The following is a 10,315-nucleotide window of genomic DNA, read 5'->3' on the forward strand; positions in this document are numbered from 1 at the left end:
GGATTGTCACGTCAGCAGCCCCACAGGAAGGGGAACAGCCCCTCCCCAGGACCTAGCCTGCCTCTGGTGACCATGATGGTGCAGCAAGTGGACCCCGAGGCTTCCTGAGATGCCCCATCCAGGTGAGGAGACTAGGCATGTCCTTCCCTCCCAGAGCCTCCCCCATGGGTCTCCTTCATCCTCAGCACATCCCTGTGGTCGTCACCGTGGACGGGGTCCCCAGGCCCAGAGATGCTGCAGGGGGTGGGGGTTCCTGCTGTGCGGGGGAGCTCATGTCAACACAGACCCACATGTGACGCCTCTGCTCGGCTCAGGTCGAGGTCATGGTGGCAATGGCCCCAGAGGAGAAATACAGGCAAATAGGGAAGGAAACACAGCCCCTCTCCTGGCCCCAGATATGGGCTCTCTTTCTATCATAACCTGCATGAACTTCTCTATTTTGCTCTGGCATTGTCCACCGCCCCCTTTCCTGGGAACATCCCCCGTGAGTCTCTCCTGGCTCCTCGGTGCCCCTTGTTCCTGGGGCAGAGCTGTCCTCCCTGTTTTGGGTCCTGCCTGTAACCTGTAGGGGACATGGTAGATCAAAGTCCTGATTTGTTGGGGGAAAACTGATCTTTATCAAAATGTTTTTCTACCACCCATTACCTATGTGAATTGAGCAGTAATGTTTGTTGTAATCGGGTATTTCCCCCCATTTTTATTTTTTACTTTTTTGGAAAGAGAGAGAATGTGCACGGGTGGGGAAGGGGGTAGGGCAGAGGGAGAGAGAGCATCCCAAGCAGGCTCTATGCTCAGCCCAGCATGAGCTGGATGTGGAGCTTGATGTCTCAACCCCAAGATCATGACCTGAGCTGAAAGCAAGAGTCCGACGCTCAACCTACTGAGCCACCCAGGCACCCCATTTCCCCCCTCTTAAAAGTTATTTTACATCTAAGTCTATGTGGGAGACTAAAGTATAATGTTCCTTTCCGTCTAGGACAGAACTGGACGGTATGAAATGCAGAACCTCATGCATATGTCCTTAGCGGATGATGCTCAAGGTCAGAGAGACTGATTTCCTGTAAATGCCTGATTTTACAGAAAAGGGAAACCCATCCCTTGACCAAGGGGCATCCACCGAAAGCTCCTCCCCAGACTCAAGCTGGAAAGTCGCTGCTTGGTCTCTAGCTGAACTCCCTACCCCTTGTCCTCCTCCCCAGACGCCCAGCCTGCCCCAAACCCTCAACAGACTCCAGTAGATTGCGTGCTACAGTTTTCACATCCTGAAGTACAGTTCTTCCACTATTCCCAAACACACTCCGTTTTTGGTAATTCGGGCTTGCCTCGGTTTACCTCTTTTATTTAGGTTGACACCATAAAAGTCTGTGGGACTTGTAGTGATGTCCCATATTTCATTACTGATGCTGGTGTCTTTTCTCTATTTCTTGTCGAGTGTTGCTAGGACTTTACACATTCTGGGAATACTCGATAATAAATGTTCGTGGCTTTATTAATGTTAGGGGACTGGATGCTTATGTTCTTCCCCCCAATTCATATGCTGAGGCCTTCACCCCCTGCCTGGCTGTATTTGGAAGTGGGGCGTCTAAGGAAGTAATTAGGATTGAATGAGGTTGTAAGGGTGGCCCTCAGAAGAAGAGACACCAGGGAGGGGCGCCTGGGTGGCTCAGTTGGTTAAGCGACTGCCTTCGGCTCAGGTCATGATCCTGGAGTCCCGGGATCAAGTCCCGCATCGGGCTGCCTGCTCAGCAGGGAGTCTGCTTCTCCCTCTCCCGCTCCCCACTCTTGTGCTCTCTCTCTCACTCTCTCTCAAATAAATAAAATCTTAAAAAAAAAAAAAAAGAAGAAGAGACACCAGGGAGCTCATGCGCGTCTCTCTCCACGCGCTCACACCAAGGAAAGGCTGTCTGCAACCCCCGGGGTGGGGGGAACCCCCGCCAGACACCAGCCCTGTTGGCACCTCATGGAGACTTCTGTAGTCTGTGATGTTCGTCAGAGATGCCGGAGCAGAGGATTGCAGACTTTGCTGCCCGAACCAATACCTAAGACACGGGAGAGGTGGGAGGAGTTTGCAGATGCCAAACGGAAGATGCTGTGGGTGGGTGGGAAGATTCTATAGGAATGGGAAGGTAGGCTTCTTTGTCTGCAAAAGGTGTGCTGTTTTTCAAGGAAAGGGAAGGACGATGACCCCAAAGGCAATTCAGAGATCGTCAGGGCTGGCCCCTTGGTTTCAGAGTTTGGGCTACTGGCTCGGTTTCCCCTGGGCAGGCTCTGCTCGAAGCCTTGGGAGTGGGACCCTCACAGAGAGAAGGGCCCTGCAGCCCTGCTGAGCCACGGAGGTGGCGCCACAGAGGGCCTGGCATGCAGGGAGTCGAGCCCAAGAGGATTATTCCGGAGCCTTAAGATCTGTGCAAGTTGCCTTGCTCGATTTTGAACGTGGTCACCTCTGTCTTCTTTCTATCGTTCCCTCTGGGGATGGGCACTTCACTCATCCGGGTCACGGGCTCACCACACCTGCACAGGAATTCTGCCTTGGAAGGTGTTTACCCCGAACCTTGCCCACGTCTGACTTACAGGATAATTTAGATGTGACTCTGGATTTTAGATTGATCGTTGATGCTGGAATGAATGTAGATTTGGGGCGGCGGGGAGGACTGTAGGGATGGGATGAGTGTACTTTGTGTAGGAAAAGGACATGAATCTCGGGGCTCAGGGCGGAATGATGTGGACTGTTTACGCACCCCCCCCCCCCCGCTGAATTCATGTTGCAGCCTTAACCCCCCAGTGTGGCTGTGTTTGGAGATGGGGCCTCTAAGGAGTAATGATCATGAGATCATTGGGTGGTGCCCTGATCAAATAGGGCACTGACCCTATAAGAGACAGCAGAGATCTCTCTGCCCTGCTCACACGCCCACACGGAGGAAAAGCCACGTGAGCAGCCATCCATCAGCTATGGAGAGAGCCCTCTGAGGACACCAACCTGTCGGCACCTCGGGCTTGGGCTTGGGCCTCCAGAACTGTGAAGAAATAAATTTCTGTTGTTTAAGCCCCCGCCCCCCCCCCCCCGCAGTCCATGGTATCTTGTTATGGCAGCCCAAACTCACACAGTTGATTTTTATCTCTTTCATTCTTTTTTTTTTTTAAAGATTTTATTTATTTATTTGAGACAGAATGAGAGAGAGAGAGAGAGCACATGAGAGGGGGGAGGGCCAGAGAGAGAAGCAGACCCCCCGCTGAGCAGGGAGCCCGATGCGGGACTCGATCCAGGGACTCCAGGATCATGACCTGAGCGGAAGGCGGTCGCTTAACCAACTGAGCCACCCAGGCGCCCCTATCTCTTTCATTCTTTATGATCAATATATGTTATCATTTTCACCCAGTGCCGTGGGATGAATTTGCTGTTCTTTTTCTGACTCCTGTAGATGCTGCCTCGACTGCTGATTTTCAGGCTCTCTTCTCTTTGTAATAATTTCATTCATAATTTTCCCATTTGATCTTGGCATCTGGCATTTACATGACCATATAAATAAAAATCTGTGTTGATGTAGAATATTTGCATTGTCATTTAAGTAAAAAAAAAAGTCTTATCTTCATTTGTGGTTTGCTTCTCTTACCTGCCGGTTTTTTGTTGTTGTTAGAAATGGAGCTGATATTTATCTTTATCTGCAGAATTAAGTGATTTCTTTTTTTTTTTAAAGATTTTATTTATTTATTTGAGAGAGAGAGAATGAGAGACAGAGAGCATGAGAGGGAGGAGGGTCAGAGGGAGAAGCAGACTCCCTGCCGAGCAGGGAGCCCGATGCAGGACTCGATCCCGGGACTCCAGGATCATGACCTGAGCCGAAGGCAGTTGCTTAACCAACTGAGCCACCCAGGCGCCCTGCAGAATTAAGTGATTTCTAAAGCTCCAGGATATCCTGCTTGCTTACGAAAGGTCCCCAGGCCTGGGGGCATTAGCTGAGTGTCCACGGGGCTGGGGGGCAGCCCCAGGGCCTCCTGGGGTCTCTGCAATCCCCCTTCCATGGGGTGTGAGGTCTGGGTCTTTCCCGGGCTAGTGGACGGCCAGAGCAGCATACATACTGGGCTCTGCTGGGGGCTCCGTTGACTGGGAGGAAGGGGGTGCACTCGTCCGCTGTCCGAGATTCAAGCTGTTCAACTGGGCATAGGTCATATCCTGGGGGTCTTCAGATGCTGTGGCCTGGAGGACGGGAGGGTGGGAGTAAAGTGTGTGATGGGTGGGGGAGCCAGGGTGCCGGGAGCAGCAAGGACCCACCTGTCTGTCCTGTCCCCCTTTCTGTCCTTTGTGTCCAGCAATCCCTCCGATGTGGGGAAGGAAGAGGGGCCACCTCCCCTTGAGGCCTGTGTGGTTCCCCCCCGGGGCAGAGTCACCCCCTTGGCAAACTCACTGTCAGGGCTCTGCTGGGGGAGCCAGGGAGGGCGAAACTCCTCCACTTTGTCCCTCTTCACTTACGTGTCTACCCAGAAGCCAGGGTCGCTCTTAAAACCTAAATTGGATCCTGTGGATCCCTGGCTCGGACATGTTTTCACTCGTATTTCTGTCACCCGGTCTAAGACAGAGCCTTGCCAAACATAGATTCCCAATAAGATTTGTCAACTCACTGAATGAATAAATGGGCTAAAGCGGGGGAAACTCGGAGTCGTTAGGATTTGGTTCATCCACTTCATTCGGTCCCCCCGTATACACACAATAAGTGCATGCATAAATATGCACATAGACAGACAGATGGACAGACAAGACGCTTGCCAGGGGGCCAAGAAGAGGACAGATCAGCGCCCTGCCCTGGAGGAATTCATGGCCAGGGGTTGGGAACCGCCCACAAACAAGGAAACACTGATTTGGGGTGGTGGTAAGTGCAGTGGAGAGGCCAGGGGAGAGCCTGCTTCTGTTAAAACAGCTCCTCCACCCTGAGTGTCCCCACAGCTGGCCGGGCACTCTTTCCTCAGGGGGTGGGGGGCTGTCCTGCATGTCATGGGATGGGCGGCAGCACCTCTGGCCCCTCGAGACCATTGGCAACCCCCTCCCAGCTGTGACGAACAATGTGTCTCTGGACGGTTTGGGGAAGCACTGAACATCGAGGGAGAGACAGCTCTTCTGGGGAGACTGGAGACTTGGCACATGGCATGGGACATTGGAATGCCCAGTGGACGGACAAGAAGAAACAGCTCACAGGTGCTTGGGTATCTGAGGCTGGTGCTCAGGCACCAGGCTAGAAATAATTGTGGAATTATGAGCATAGAGATGGTCCAGCTGTACCTGGGATTAAAGAAACATGACAAATAAAATACAGAGTTGTCTCATGGTGAGGTCAACACGATGGCTGGGTGAGCTTCCTGCGGGACTAGGAGCTGAATGACAATCATTACACCTAAGGCACGTTATTGTGTAGTTCCATTGCATCTAAATCCACACAACCAGAGGGAAGAGAGTAAGTGGAGAAAAGGCCAGGCTGAGGGTCTCTGTTCATGGCCAGACCATTCTATAGGGTGCCTTTGTGTGAATAAGAAAAGGCACACTGCTCAGACGCCACCAGTAGGGTCTTAAACCCCACAGTCTTTATTGTGCAGTGCACAAACTGTACAACTGTCCCTGGCAGCACCACCATTACGAGACCTGGACAACCAACAGTTCAAAGATCCCAAATAAGGGGACCAAGAAGGAGGAGCCCATGTGGGTATCAGAATAACCCAAGAAGGTGTCCCAGCAGCCTACATGTATCACCTTTCAAGAGGAAGGGTGAGGTCAGATGCCGCTGAGCTGAGGAATGGGAAGATGGAGAAGCAGCCCATACATTTAACTAATTAACAAAGCTGTGCTGGGTGCCCTGGACAGGAGCAGGGGCTCATCTGACTGTCCATCTGTATGTCTTCCTCAGGCTGGGACTCTCTCACCTCAGCATCTGGAGAACGAGAACATTCTATATCACGCCCAAATGCCAAAACCCTGCAGTCCCACATGCCCCTTCCACCCTCAGATGGGGAGACTGAGGCCCAGCAAGGGGCAGGGATGTGCCTGGGATCACATAGATGTGGCAGTTTTCATGAGAAGCCCAGAACCCGGCCCAAGCACTCCTCCTGGTCTCCCACCAGGACCCTCCTTTTTACTCTGATTCTCCTCCTGGACAGGAGCCATGGAGCTGGAGCTGAGGGGAGGAAAAAGAGGGGCATTAGGCAGCCGTGAAGGAACTATAGGCAGAGGTGGTAGGTTGGGGAAGGGTCTTTGGGGAGAAATTACCTTTTCTGCAGGGTTCTGGTGTCAACTTCAGGATGTTAGTCACCTGCACGAAGTGAGAAATTAGCTTCTAAACGACCCCAGAACCTGGCCCCCAGGGCCACGTTAGGATCTCAGAGGATCTGAGGCCCGACAAGGTGATACACCCATCCTCCTTGATTTGGAATGCAGGGCAAACGACTAAACTCTAACACACAAAACGTGCATGGATGATTTAAATATATATTTTTAAATAAAACTGGAAGAATGTCTTTAAAAATCTATGTCCATTATTAAATCTCTTCATTCTGAATGATTTTATAATTATTATTTTTTTTACAGAAAATATTTATAAGAACTGTATTTGATTCCTGCATCACCTTGACCTACATTTCTGCTCTGGTAACATTTTACCAAAGAGAGATAGAGATGCAAGTGGATTTGGAGATATAGGCACGAGTGTTGCAGGGGAGGGGAGAAAGAAAGGGGAGGTCCGTTACAAATGCATCTATATGCACACCCATAAACGTATGCATGCACATAGACAGAAACAGAGATAGACTGACAGACAGATAATAGGTAGATAGGTAGGTAGGTCTTTTTCTGATATAATGCCCCCTCTGTCCTCAATACACCAGTGTGTGCCTCCCACAAGCACGAACTCTCGTCTACATGACCCCAGAACTCCCAATCAGGAGATCTTCACTGATGCAACACTTGGACCAAACCCACACTCCCGGTTCCTGTCTTACCAACTGCCAAACAGCGTCTTTTATTTTCTTTCTGGTTCTACCCAGTGTCTACTTATGGATACCCTGGAAAGGGTGTTGACAAGGCTGTGATCACCTCCCTCGATATCAGGAGCCCAGGATATCCACCTGTCCTATCCCTGGTGCTGGGTACTCCGAATGCCCGGTCAAGTAGGTGTCTGCCGTGGTGAGGTTTCCCGTGGTGAGGTCCTCAATCCTCCCTTAGAATTTGATTGTTTCCCGTGGTAAGGTCCTCAATCCTCCCTTAGAATCTGATTGGTATTTGGAGACAGATATTTGAGTATTCGTCCAATACCATGACCGTCCTCAAGTACACCATAGTTATTGTTACGATGCACGGACGACCCTCCCTGAGTCATCCACCATCATGGCAGCTAACTCATAACAGTCTCCAATCTCTTCATTGCTCATCATTCTGCATTGATTCGTTGGCATTCTACTCTAAAGCATGCCCTTTCCCCCGGTGCATTAGTTAATTTACTCTATAAACGAACGGATTTCTGCTTTAGTCAATGCATTGTAATTCCATACTTGGATGCTCAGCTCATTCTACATCTTTCCAAAGGGAGTTCCTTTCAGCTGGCTCCTTGTTATTCTGACTTGTCTCCATCATTCTTGGTGAGTTTTTGCACTTTCTGGCACATTAAGATGCTCCAGCATCCTCCATTAGTTCACCTGTCCCAATCTGGAATAAAGAATTTCTCTGATGAACCCTAATTCCTTGTACTAGAGGATAGGAGTTAAAAACCAAGATCTGGATGATTGTCGTGCCGTCACCGTGTCTAGATTTTATTGATGGATGTACCTGGGACACGTGTGTTTGTACATCTATGCACAGACACACCTACGACTGTGTCATGTCCATCGATGTATATGTATACATTTTAATGAGGTCACCCTGGCACTTCCAATTCCAGTAGAACAGCTCAGAGTTTATTCTAGCCAACTGCCTTTGCACATTTATAGATCCCTTTAGACCTTGAGTAACTTGGCTCCCTTTATGCCCCCATATTTACATATTGGCTCAAAGCAACTAATCTCCCAACCACCGCCACATCCTCCCGCACTCACCACTGTGCCTACTCCCCACTGCTCTGGGCTGCAGGGGGATAACGACCCCTCCCATGACCCCCCCTCCTTGTCACGGGCACGGCTCCTCAGGCGTTGGGTACACCCCTGCTACCCACCCTCATAACTGTACTTTGTGGGGATTCCAGCCTGTCCCAAGAAGGCTGTGATGGAAAGAGCTTCCGAGAAATTTTTTATTGTTTAATTTGGAGGGTTCTCAAAAACTGAGCATTTCTTTCTGTTTGGTGCCATATTTTGGTGGTGCTCTAAGAAGCCACTTCCTATCTTCAGAGTTAGGTCTCACTTCTCAGGTAGACCAGAGCTCCCATCTTCTACTTACCTGACATGAAGCGTTTTTTCTGGTGCTGGTGTCGGATAAGGAGGAAGAGGAGAAGGAAGAGCAGGATGAGGAAGATCACAGGGACCTGGATCAAAATTCTCTGGTACTTGTGACCTTGGACACAAGTGATATCATGAATGAACCAATCATGTCAGTTAACTGAGCACCTACTGTGTGTAGACCCATGCTGGGGTCTGTGCATTCATCACCTGTAATCCCCGTAATAATCACGCACCAGGGGAATGCCACCCCCCCTTCACCCATCTCACAGATAAGGAAACCAAGGCTCAGAGAGATCAATCAGGTGCCCCAGGTCACCGGGCCAGGAAGTGGGTGGCAGGGCTGGGATTTGAACCCAGGACTGTGGGTTCCCTGTGCTCTCCTCACACTACCCACCCTAGTGGACACCTGCTTCAGGCTCTGGGCTCCTACCTTGATTGGAACGGCCCGTTCTGTTGTCCCCATGTGCCCTGCCCTCTCCTGTAGCTGGAGCTAAATGCACCTCCTATTGTCAGAGGTTTTGGGGTGCCCAGAACTATCCCTGTGTGGGACGGACTCCGTGCCTTCCCCACTCCCCAAGTCCAGCCAAGACCCGTTCTGTGCCCTGCAGACCCCACACTTGCACATGGGGTCTGACTGCACTTTTCAGCGAGCACATCAGGGAAGGGGCCGTGAGGATCCTGTGCACTCGGTGGGTCCGTCACACGGAGGGCTCTCATTTCCAGGATCTCACCTAAACCTCTCAGCAAACCCATGAGGGAGACCATGGGAGACATGCTTCATAGGCAGTGAAAGGACTCGTCTGAGGTCCCACAGCCCAGAAGTGGCAGATCTGGGATTTACATCCCACGGAGTCCGACCGTCAAAGCCTTGCTTATTTCTGTTTGATTCTGATTTCTTTCCACCAGGGCTGTCTGGATACAGCCAGGCTGATCCCTGCAGGATGGACAGAGGAGCCCTGGGGATGTCACCAACGTCACTGCTCTGCCCTTCCCTGCATCCTACAGCCCTCACTGCCCACCTTCCCATTCTGCAGACCTAAGGCAGCATCCCTGTAGGGTCAGAACGGACATGTCCTTGAGATCTGAGCCAGGATTCTCCCCCACCACAAATGGAGAAACCGAGACCCCGATCGATGGAAAGGGACCCACCTCAAATCACAGACACTGCCCCTCAATGGACCCCACCAGGTACATCGTAAACCCAGGACAGGGAGGTGAGGCCATGGGGCTGCCGTGCTCCTCACTTCAGCCTGGCTACTCTTCCCTCAGTATCCCCCTCTGCCATGACTACCCCATCCCTCATCTGCTAGCCTCAGAGCCCCTGGAGCTTTCCCCCTGGCATCTCTGCTGGACTCTCAGCCCCCAGGGACACAAGATTGTTTCTAAGTATCTCGGGGGGAGTTAGATCCCCTGAGAGGCTCTCAGACTCCCGGGGATGGTCTGTACTCTGAGTTAAGAGGTCCCAGGAATGCATCAGTTGTGGAGTTGGGACCTGTGTGTGGGGGGGGGCTGAAGCCCCCAGAGGGTCCTGGGAAAGAGACAAGAGGAGGGTGGAGGGCTGGAGCTTCCCATAGAGACCCCCTCTAGGCTCAGACCCTTCTGGTATATCTGCCCTGGGGCCCTGAAGACCCTTCTGCATATACCTGGAGCTTTGAGTGATGGGCGTGTGGGAAGGGGCAAGCCTGGGGGGACAGTGTGGTCCTCCATTCCTTGGAGGGGTGGATGCCCCTCTGGATGCCCCTCCCTGGAGCACCCTCATTCCCATCCTATATTGTGGGTCTTCCAGACAGGGTCAGGAGTTGACCACAGGACCACAGAGGGGACAGGGCTGTGTTCCTCACCTGAGACCACCAGCTCCAGGGGGTCACTGGGGTGCGACCATATCTGGGGGGTGTTGTTGTAATAACCA

At 51.6% G+C, this 10,315-nt stretch overlaps 1 long non-coding RNA gene across 2 annotated transcripts; it reads right to left on the reverse strand.

The window, feature by feature from the left end:
- Positions 1-3,837: 3,837 nt before the first annotated feature.
- LOC117997940 lies at positions 3,838-10,315 on the reverse strand. Of its 2 annotated transcripts, XR_004675923.1 has the most exons (6): positions 10,248-10,315; positions 7,105-8,518; positions 6,251-6,293; positions 6,121-6,158; positions 5,738-5,915; positions 3,838-4,195 (listed from the first exon to the last, which is right to left on the reverse strand). It is a non-coding gene; the product is annotated as an uncharacterized LOC117997940 (long non-coding RNA). The 2 variants fall into 2 exon arrangements; XR_004675922.1 differs by having other exon boundaries at positions 5,738-6,158.

The sequence above is a fragment of the Mirounga leonina genome, unplaced genomic scaffold (genome assembly GCF_011800145.1).
Source record: "Mirounga leonina isolate KUSES-001 unplaced genomic scaffold, KU_Mleo_1.0 Mir_376, whole genome shotgun sequence".
NCBI classification, from domain to species: Eukaryota; Metazoa; Chordata; class Mammalia; order Carnivora; family Phocidae; genus Mirounga; species Mirounga leonina.